Raw genomic sequence first — 12,043 nt, forward strand, 5'->3', positions numbered from 1 at the left:
ATACTTGAAATTGAGCACAGGTGCATCCTGTTTTCATTGAACTTGTTTCCATACAACTTGGCTCTGACATGCACTGTCACGTGATAAATTAAATTGATTGGACATGATTTGGAAAGGCACACGCCTGTCTATATAAGGTCCCACCGTTGACAGTGCATGCCAGAGCAAAAACCAAGCCATGAGGATGAAGGAATTGCCCGTAGAAGGGACAGATCTGGGGAAGGTTACCAAAACATTTCTGCAGCATTGAAGGTCCTAGACACAGTGGCCTCCATCATTCTTAAATGGAAGATGTTTGGAACCACCAAGACTCTTCCTAGAGCTGGCCGCCCGGCCAAACTGAGCAAACGGGGGAGAAGGGCCTTGGTCAGGAAGGTGACCAAGAACCTGATGGCCACTCGCCACTCTGACAGAGCTCTAGAGTTCCTCTGTGGAGATGGGAGAACCTTCCAGAACGACAACATTCTCTGCAGCACCACCAATCAGGCATTTATGGTAGTGGCCAGACGAAAGCCACTCCTCAGTAAAAGGCACATGACAGCCCACTTGGAGTTTGCCAAAAGGCACCTAAAGACTCCCAGACCATGAGAAACAAGATTCTCTGGTTTAATGAAACCAAGATTGAACTCTTTGGCCTGAATGCCAAGTGTCACGTCTGGAGGAAACCTGGCACCATCCCTACGGTAAAGCATAGTGGTGGCAGCATCATGCTGTGGGAATGTTTTTCAGCAGCAGGGACTGGAAGACTAGTCAGGATCGAGGCAAAGATGAACGGAGCAAAGTACAGAGAGATCCTTGACGAAAACCTGCTCTAAAGCGCTCAGGACCTCAGACTGGGGCAAAGATTCACCTTMCAAAAGGACAATGACCCTAAGCACACAGCCAAGACAACGTAGGAGTGGCTTTGGGACGAGTCTCTGAATGTCCTTGAGTGGCCCAGCCAGAGCCCGATCGAACATCTCTGGAGAGACCTGGAAATAGCTGTGCAGCAACACTCCCCATTCAACCTGACAGAGTTTGAGAGGATCTGCAGAGAAGAATGGGAGAAACTCCCCAAATACATGTGTGCCAAGTGTAACCGGTGTGAAATGTCTAGCTAGTTAGCGGTGCACGCTAATAGCATTTCAAATCGGTGACGTCACTCGCTCTGAGACCTCAAAGTAGTTGTTTCCCTTGCTCTGCAAGGGCCGCAGCTTTTGTGGAGCAATGATTCTTCATTTTCTTCATTGAAGGCAGCTGTTGATGTGCTCAGAGGGTCACTGGTTCGAGCCCAGGTTGGGGCGAGGAGAGGGACGGAAGCAACACTGTTACTTAAGCTTGTAGCGTCATACCCAAGAAGAATTGATGCTGTAATCGCTACCAAAGGTGCTTCAACAAAGCACTGAGTATAGGGGCTGAATACTTCTGATATTTCAGTTTAAGATTTTGTATAAATTAACAAACATTTAAAAAAAAAGTTTTGCTTTGTCATTATGGGGTATTGTGTCAAGGGGTCTGATAGTAATCCAAGATGGTAATCCCCATATAATAATCCAAGATGGCGTAGCAGTCAGACGTCTTTGTCTTTGTCCTGTCGTGTCCCTTGTATATATCTTTTTACATCTTTTTCTTCGCATATCTTTTAAAAATATTTTCCTAAACCTCAACTTCTAAATACTCTCCTGCAACCCGCCTCACCCAATGTGGCGTGGATCTGCTTTTTTCTAAAGTATTTCTATTTACTTTGGATCTGGAATCACTCAACTGAAGCTAGCCAGCTAACTACCTACCAGCTATCAGTTAGCAAACCATTGCTAGCGGTCATCAGCTAACCTTTAGCTCGGAAAGCTCTCGCCAGTTCGAACAACGTGACTCAAACCAGAGCATACTGGACCTATTTCTCTCCATATCCCCGGATTCCTACCGCAAACTCTGAACATTTTCATCTGGATCTTCGCAACTAGCTAACCGCAATCCCGGGTGACCACTCCTGGCTAGCGTTTCCATCCCGGAGCAAGCACCAATTAGCCTGAAGCTAGCTCGGCCAGGGCTCCTGTGCTACCACCGAAGCCCACTCCTGGGCTACAATATCCGGACCCCTTCTACTGCCGGTACGGGGCACGGAACCCCGCCGATCCTCTACGACTGGAATACCGACATAATCTGCCCAAGGACCTCCCCCAAAGGCTAACTTGCTAGCCCCGGTCTGCTAACTGCTAGCTTGCCTGCCCCGGTTTGCTAACTGCTAGCTTGCCTGCCCCGGTCTGCTAACTGCTAGCCCCTGCTAACTGCTTGCTTGCAATCGCCGGTCTGCTAACTGCTAGCTTGCCAGCCCCCGGTCTGCTAACTGCTAGCTTGTTTACCCCAGCCTACTAACTGTTAGCTTGTTAGCATCGGCCTGCTAACTGTCTGAATCGCTGTGTCCCCAGTCAGCCCAAACTCACTGGATCCATATGTTCACTTGGCTACGCATGCCTCTCTCTAATATCAATATTGTGAGCGCTGCATTAATCAAATCCGGTATCAGGATAAATAAAAAGCAAGGTCTGTTAACTTTCTTTAATTATGTTTAATTAACGCAAACAATAAATGGCAAATGCAATTTTCGTATATACGGGTTCGCTGTATCACACGCGCAGGGTAAAACAGGGAACTGGCAGGAAGTACGTAAACAGCTGTTCTTATACCGTGATGACGTAGTTCCAACCCATCTGTTGGCCTATCACAGTAGAGGCTGAGCGTGGTTTAAACTTTGCTCACCTATCGCCGGTACTCAGACTGGTCCCCTTCTCTCAGATGTCCGCATCTGGTCGTTGGGTAGATTAGATCCGTCTTGTGCCGCTCCCGATGCTCTCACACTCAAACAATTCCTAATATGGTATTGTCCAGTGTCCTACCCCCCTGGTTGCCCTGGAGATATGCACCCCTCTCCTCTCCAGATTGACCACAGCTTTTATAGCCTGTCACTCTGTTGATCAGTCTTTACACACATACATCTGTATTGTTTGTGTGTGTGTGTAACAAAACAATATTCATCTTCAAAACAATATGGTAGCGGGCTATAGTGCATAAACAATAAATCCTAACAATATGCCTCGTCCATTACTGTCCTGGTTAGTGATTACTGTCTATTTCACTGTAGAGCCCTGCTCAATATGCCTTAACCAACCATGTTGTTCCACCTCCAACATATGCGATGACCTGGTTTAAACGTCTCTAGAGACGATAACTCTCTCATCATTACTCAATGCCTAGGTTTACCTCCAATGTACTCACATCCTACCTTCCCTTTGTCTGTACACTATGCCTTGAATCTATGCTATCGTGCCCAGAAACCTGCTCCTTTTACTCTCTGTTCCGAACGTGCTAGACGGCCAGTTCATATAGCATTTAGCCGTACCCTTATCCTACTTCTCCTCTGGTGATGTAGAGGTTAATCCAGGTCCTGCAGTGGCTAGCGCCACTCCCACTCCCCAGGTGCTCTCATTTGTTGACTTCTGTAACCGTAAAAGCCTTGATTTCATGCATGTTAACATTAGAAGCCTACTCCCTAAGTTTGTTTTACTCACTGCTTTAGCACACTCTGCCAACCCGGATGTCTTAGCCGTGTCTGAATCCTGGCTTAGGAAAACCACCAAAAACCCTGAAATCTCCATCGTCAACTATAACATTTTCCACCAAGATAGAACTGCCAAAGGGGGCGGTGTTGCAATCTACTGCAAAGATAGCCTGCAGAGTTCTGTATTACTATCCAAGTCTGTACCCAAACAATTCGAGCTTCTACTTCTAAAAATGCAGCTTTCCAGAAACAAGTCTCTCACTGTTGCCGCTTGCTATAGACCTCCCTCTGCCCCCAGTTGTGCCCTCAATACCATATGTTAATTGATTGCCCCCCATCTATCTTCTGAGCTAGTGCTACTAGGTGACCTAAACTGGGACATGCTTAACACCACGGCCATTCTACAATCTAAGCTTGATGCCCTCAATCTCACACAAATTATCAATTAACCTACCAGGTACAACTCCAAATCCGTAAACACGGGCACCCTCATAGATGTCATCCTAACTAACTCGCCCTCCAAATACACCCTTGCTGTTTTCAAACAAGATCTCAGCGATCACTGCCTCATTGCCTGCATCCGTAATGGGTCTGCGACCAAACGTCCACCCCTCATCACTGTCAAATGCTCCCTAAAACACCTCTGCGAGCAGGCCTTTCTAATCAACCTGGCCGGGGTATCCTGGAATGACATTGACCTCATCCCGTCAGTAGATGATGCCTGGCTATTCTTTAAAAGAGCCTTCCTCACCATCTTAAATAAGCATGCCCCATTCAAAAAAAAATTGAACTAAGAACAGATATAGCCCTTGGTTCACTCCAGACCTGTCTGCCCTTGACCAGCACAAAAACATCCTGTGGCGTTTTGCAGTAGCATCGAATAGCCCCCGTGATAAGCAACTTTTCAGGGAAGTTAGGAAAGCTAAGGCTAGCTTTTTCAAACAGAAATTTGCATCCTGTAGTACTAACTCAAAAAAGTTCTGGGACACTGTAAAGTCCATGGAGAATAAGAGCACCTCCTCCCAGCTGCCCACTGCTCTGAGGCTAGGAAACACTGTCACCACCGATAAATCCACTATAATTGAGAATTTCAATAAGCATTTCTCTACGGCTGGCCATGCTTTCCACCTGGCTACCCCTACCCCGGTCAACTGCCCAGCACGATCCACAGCAACCCGCCAAAGCCCCCACCATTTCTCCTTCACCCAAATCCAGATAGCTGATATTCTGAAAGAGCTGCAAAATCTGGACCCCTTCATTTCAGCCGGGCTAGACAATCGGGACCCTCTCTTTCTAAAAAATGATCTGCCGAAATTGTTGCAACCCCTATTACTAGCCTGTTCAACCTCTCTTTCGTATCGTCTGAGATTCCCAAAGTTTGGAAAGCTGCCGCGGTCATCCCCCTCTTCAAAGTGGGTGACACTCTAGACCCAAACTGCTACAGACCTATATCCTACCCTGTCTTTCTAAAGTCTTCGAAAGCCAAGATTACCGACAGATTACCGACCATTTCGAATCCCACCGTACCTTCTCCGCTATGCAATCTGGTTTCAGAGCTGGTCTTGGGTGCACCTCAGCCACGCTCAAGGTCCTAAACGACATCATAACCACCTTCGATAAGAGACATTACTGCGCAGCCGTATTCATCGACCTGGCCAAGGCTTTCGACTCTGTCTATCACCACATTCTTATTGGCAGACTAGACAGCCTTGGTTTCTCAAATGATTGCCTCGCCTGGTTTACCAACTACTTCTCTGATAGAGTTCAGTGTGTCAAATCGGAGGGCCTGTTGTCCGGACCTCTGGCAGTCTCTATGGGGGTGCCACAGGGTTCAATCCTCGGGCCGACTCTCTTCTCTGTATACATCAATGATGTTGCTCTTGCTGCTGGTGATTCTCTGATACACCTCTACGCAGACGACACCATTCTGTATACTTCTGGCCCCTCTTTGGACACTGTGTTAACTAACCTCCAGACGAGCTTCAATGCCATACAACTCTCCTTCCGTGGCCTCAAACTGCTCTTAAACGCAAGTAAAACTAAATGCATGCTATTCAACCGATCACTGCCTGCACCTGCCTGCCCATCCAGCATCACTACTCTGGACGGTTCTGACTTAGAATATGTGGACAACTACAAATATCTAGGTGTCTGGTTAGACTGTAAACTCTCCTTCCAGACTCACATTAAGCATCTCCAATCCAAAATTACATCTAGAATCGGCTTCCTATTTCGCAACAAAGCATCCTTCACTCATGCTGCTAAACATACCCTCGTAAAACTGACCATCCTACCGATCCTCGACTTCGGCGATGTCCTTTACAAAATAGCCTCCAACACTCTACTCAACAAATTGGATGCAGTCTATCACAGTGCCATCCGGGTTGTCACCAAAGCCCCATATACTACCCACCACTGCGACCTGTACGCTCTCGTTGGCTGGCCCTCGCTTCATACTCGTCGCCAAACTCACTAGCTCCAGGTCATCTACAAGTCTTTGCTAGGTAAAGCCCCGCCTTATCTCAGCTCACTGGTCATCATATCAGCACCCACCGGTAGCACGCACTCCAGCAGGTATATCTCACTGGTCACCCCCAAAGCCAATTCTTCCTTTGGCCGCCTTTCCTTCCAGTTCTCTGCTGCCAATGACTGGAACGAACTGCAAAAATCACTAAAGCCGGAGACTCCTATCTCCCTCACTAGCTTTAAGCACCAGCTGTTAGAGCAGCTCACAGATCACTGCACCTGTACATAGCCCATCTGTAAATAGCCCATCCAACTACCTCATCCCCATACTGCATTTATTTATTTATCTTGCTCCTTTGCACCACAATATCTCTACTTGCACATTCATATATACATATTTATATATATATTCTGCACATCTACCATTCCAGTGTTTAATTTCTATATTGTAATTACTTCGCCACCATGGCCTATTTATTGCCTTACCTCCCTTATCCTACCTCATTTGCACATACTGAATATAGGCTTTAAATACTGTATTATTGACTGTATGTTTGTTTATTCCATGTGTAACTCTGTGTTGTTGTATGTGTCGAACTGCTTTGATTCATCTTGGCTAGGTCGCAGTTGCAAATGAGAACTTGTTCTCAACTAGCCTACCTGGTTAAATAAAGGTGAAATAAATCAAATGTACCTAATATTATTAGCAGTTGAAATAAATAACTACATCTTCATCAATGTCAGAATTTCTGAAATATATCGTTATATAAAAACCATTAAATTGTACAACCTGTCCTGTTTTCTTTGTAACAAAGTTATGCCTGTCAATCCAACAAATTATACTGTCACGTTCTGACCATAGTTCTTTGTGTTTTCTTTGTTTTAGTGTTGGTCAGGACGTGAGCTGAGTGGGCATTCTATGTTGTGTGTCTATTTTCCCGTTTCTATGTTTGGCCTGATATGGTTCTCAATCAGAGGCAGGTGTTAGTCATTGTCTCTGATTGGGAACCATATTTAGGTAGCCTGTTTTGTGTTGGGTTTTGTGGGTGGTTGTCTTCTGTCTTCGTGTGTCTGCACCAGACAGAACTGTTTCGTTTTTTCACATTTGTTGTTTTGATTTTTGTAGTGTTCACATTTATTGTCTTTATTAAACATGAACACTAACCACGCTGCGCTTTGGTCCTCTCCTTCGTCCACAGAATAAAGCCGTTACATATACTATAAATACAGGTAAAAAAAGACGAAAAATGGCCTCCTTCTCCATTCCACAAAAATCATAATTATAGTCAATATTCAGCTTGAATCTTTCCAAAACATGTTTAACAGGATAAATTCTATGTAACATTTTAAATGAAACTTCCTTTACCTGGTTACTGATACAATTGCATATTCTTTCAGGGTTTTTGGAATTCTAAACTTATCAAGAAATTCCCCATATGAGAGCAGATATCCATCCTCATTCAGTAACTGACCAACCAAAATAATTTTATTCTTAAACCAGTTACGAAAAAAAAGAGACTTTTTAAATCGTATATCTTTTTGTTCCATAGAAAGTATCTGTGAGGGGAAAAATTGTTTATAGGCTAACATCCAAGCTAAAAGTGCCTGTTTATGGAATTTGGCCAATTTTACTGGGATTTTATCAACATCAAAATTACACCGAAGCAGAAATTGTAAACCACCAACAGAGTCAAATAAATACTTAGGGAAGACATTCCAAATACTTTCCTGGTTCTTAATATACTTCAGAATCCAATTTATTTTAAAAGTATTATTTAGAGTATTGAAATCTAAAACCTCAAGACCTTGTTCTTGGGTATTACTGAGAATATCTTTCCGTAGATAGTAAGGGTTGATCCTCCAAATAAAATTGTAAATAATTTTTTTAAAGTCACCAAACCCCCCAAAACGTATTGCTTTGAACATAAACTCATGTTCTACAGTGTCAAAAGAGTTATAAAAATCAACAATCATAAGAAAACTATCATCAAGGGTTAGGTCATTTATAGTCAATAATTTCTAAGATCAACCTGATGTTATTACTAATGTGTCGACCATGCATAAAACCAGAATTGTTCTTCATCAATTATGTGATGTAAGTCTTGTTTCAAACCTCTTAGCAAATACAAGGGCAAATAACTTACCATCATTATTCAACAGGCTAATGGGCCTCCAGTTGTCTATATAAAGACTATCCTTATTAAGTTTGGTTTGGGAATCAAAATAATTACGCCTTGCTTGAAGGAAGTCGGTAACTCCCCCTTTTCTATTGATTCTTGGAACATAGCAAGAATGTAAGGAATCAATCGATCATTGAACTTTTTATAGAACTCGCTTTTTAAACCATAATTTCCAGGGGATCTATTGTCCCTAGGACTTTTAATACAATATTTTATCTCAATTTAGGGTAACTCATCATCACAGAAATCCCTGAAATCATTATCTATCTTCTTAGCAATGTTTGCTACATTGTCTAAGAAACAATCCATATTGGAAGTTGACTGGGCTGATATACAGATTCTGATAAAACTGAGTAACATGCTGAGAGATTTATTTTGGATTTTCATTGGGAGTATTATTGATCATTAATTTATATACGGAAGTCATTTCACCTGCTCTTTTTTCTAAATGAAAGAAATATCTTGTATTTTTATCTCTATCTTCCATCCATTTTCGTCTTGATCTTACAAACGCTCCCCGGGCCTTTTCCTCGTAGATACAGTCTAACTGCATTTGCAGTGATGATAGCTCCTGTAATTCCTGATTAGTTAGATCAGTTTTTTTGTATAATTCATTATTCCCTTTATGATGTTATATTCTTTCTCTCTCTTGGCACGAGCAATTTATTTCCCCATTGAAATAGCCAACACCCTTACATTAAATGTCATTAGTTCCCAGTAACTTCCAAACGTAACACACGCACGGTTCCAATAATTCCTGCTACTTCCTTCTTAAATACTTAATTCTCTAGTAAAGTCTTATTCAATTTCCAGAAACCTTTACTAACTTTTTTAGTAGACAAACCAAGCATATTTATCTTTATTGAAATTCCTTTGTGGTCTGTTAAAATCGATGGTTCATTTGAGATTGTATCAACCTTGTCAGCCATATCTTCAGATATCAGACAGAAATCAATACGGGATTGTATAGATAAATCTTTGGTACTCCATGTAAACACAATCTTATTGTCACGCCCTGGCCTTAGTATTCTTTGTTTTATTTATTATTTTAGTTAGGTCAGGGTGTGACATGGGGAGTGTATGTGTTTTTGTAGTGTCTAGGGTGGTTGTAAGGTTTAGGGGGTTTATTAGAGTAGTTGGGTTTATGTTTAGTATAGGTATCTAGCTGTGTCTATGGTTGTGTGTAGTTGTCTAGGGAAGTCTATGGTTGCCTGAATGGGTTCTCAATTAGAGACAGCTGGTTATTGTTGTCTCTGATTGGGAGCCATATTTAAGGTAACCATAGGCTTTAGCTGTTTGTGGGGTATTGTCTATGTCGAAGTGTTTTGTGTCAGCACTGATTTTTGTATAGCTTCACGGTTGTTTTGTTTTTTTCCTTCTTTAAAATAAAAGATGTACTTTCCACGCGCTGCGCCTTGGTCCTCTCTCAGTCCCGTTGACGATCGTGACACTTATCTGGGTTCTTATGTCTCCAAATATCTAGAACACCTAACCGTAGACATATATTCTTTATCTCACAATCAGAATTGCTATCCTTAAGGAGGCCATCTATCTAGATTATCATGTAATACTGTATAAAATCTCCACCCCATATTACTTTGGCTAATGGAAATTTAGACAATTTTACTTATTTTCCCCTCAATGTCTCTAAATAAAATACATTTACTTGACTTGTCATTGGTAGCATACGTATTCACAACAATGAATTTAATGTGGTTGACATCTACCAATAGCATAATCCATCTCCCTGCATTATCTGCTCAGTATATGACCCTTAAAGTTGCCTTTTAAAATAGCGACACCTGGCTAGCTAAACTCATGTGCAGAAACATGTAATCTGGTCTAACGGTCGTCTCGTGCCGAACTGCACGAGGTTGGAGTAATAACTTGTTCAACTACTTAAGACATTGGCTTGGATCTAGTTTGTGCCTTTAGATTTCAAGAAAATTAACAACTAAGGAAGATTTTAAAATTTCTCTCATTGACTCTCAGTGACCCCAAATTCTGGCCTTGTCTGCTTGGTCTGTTTCGCAAGCATTCCCAGAAGTCTCGTGATGTTGTGCCTTTGGGTTTAGAAACTCTGTGGTAATTTAGCTAGTTCTCCTAACCAGAAGATACCAAACCTACCATCGCGGTTGTTTACACTGAGCTGCACTGGGGTCAGAATGCAATCATGGTAACATTAAATATGAACTGAAACATTTTAGTAAGTTAAGGTGATTTTTATAACAAAATGTGATAAATAAGCATGTTTCCTTAACCGCTGAAAAACTACTTTGTTAAAACTTTTAAAAATGGCCTCATCTGACTACTGCATGCCGCCATCTTGATAACGTGTCATCAATGACATCCCTTGAATGGTTGGTCTGATAGGCAGCCCAGATTACAATGCATGTTAGTAGCCTCATTGAGAATGTTTTCCGTTTGACAACAATACAAAAATAAGTGCCTTTTTAGAAGGCTATCTTGCTAGAGACTAACCAGGTAAAATTGACAAAAAAATGTAAAGTGCAAGGTGGATTATCAGCTAGCCAGCTAGTACAAAACCATGGCTAGCTCAGCTGACATTGATGGATATTTTGCTAGCTAATGATGTTAGCAGAACAGCTTGCTACAGTGCAGGATTTTCCTATAGATTATAGACTTCACTATGGACATTGGCAGCATCATTTGGTATGTCTCACAACTAGCTGCAATTGATTTAATAGAAGTGGACACTTAACAACCCTACATGTCTGTAGCTAACTCTTTCAGAACAGACACCTAGCTTGCTAGCTAGCTTGCATTGACTTGGTGTCCACATCAACAACAATCTAGAATGGTCCAAACACACCAAGACAGTCGCGAAGAGGGCACAACAAAGCCTATGCCACCTCAGGAAACAGAAAAGATTTGGCATGGGTCCTGAGATCCTCAAAAGGTTATACAGCTGCAACATCGAGAGTATCCTGACTGGTTACATCACTGCCTGGTATGGCAATTGCACGGCCTCCGACCGCAAGGCAGAGGGTAGTGCGTAAGGCCCAGTACATCACTGGGGCTAAGCTGCCTGCCATCCAGGACCTCTACACCAGGCTGTGTCAGAGGAAGGCCCTAAAAATTGTCAAAGACCCCAGTCATAGACTGTTCTCTCTACTACTGCTTGGCAAGCGGTACCAGAGTGCCAAGTCTAGGACAAAAAGGCTTCTCAACAGTTTTTACCCCCAACCCCTCTTTTACGCTGCTGCTACTCTCTGTTAATCATATATGCATAGTCACTTTAACTATACATTCATGTACATACTACCTCAATTGGCCCGACCAACCAGTGCTCCCGCACATTGGCTAACCGGGCTATCTGCATTGTGTCCCGCCACCCCCTCTTTTATGCTACTGCTATTCATCATATTTGCATAGTCACTTTAACCATATCTACACGCACATACTACCTCAATCAGCCTGACTAACCGGTGTCTGTATATAGCTTCGCTACTGTTATTTTCAACAGTCTTTTTACTGTTGTTTTATTTCTTTACTTACCTATTGTTCACCTAATACCTTTTTTTGCACTATTGGTTAGAGCCTGTAAATTGTATTCAGTGCACGTGACAAATAATATTTGATTTGATTGAATACACATTTTTCTAGCTAGCTTCTTCTAGGTTTAGCACATCTGAAGTCTCTCACTGCAAATTATATTGAATACCGTTTTATGCATATTGTACATTTATTTTGTATCTTATTTAACTAGGCAAGTCAGTTAAGAACACATTTGTATTTACAATGACAGCCTACCCCAGCCAAACCCTAACGACGCTGGGCAAATTGTGCGCCGCCCTATGGGACTCCCAATCACGGCTGGTTGTGATACAGCCTGGAA

Source organism: Salvelinus sp. IW2-2015, linkage group LG23 (genome assembly GCF_002910315.2).
Source record: "Salvelinus sp. IW2-2015 linkage group LG23, ASM291031v2, whole genome shotgun sequence".
In the NCBI taxonomy this organism is placed as follows: Eukaryota; Metazoa; Chordata; class Actinopteri; order Salmoniformes; family Salmonidae; genus Salvelinus; species Salvelinus sp. IW2-2015.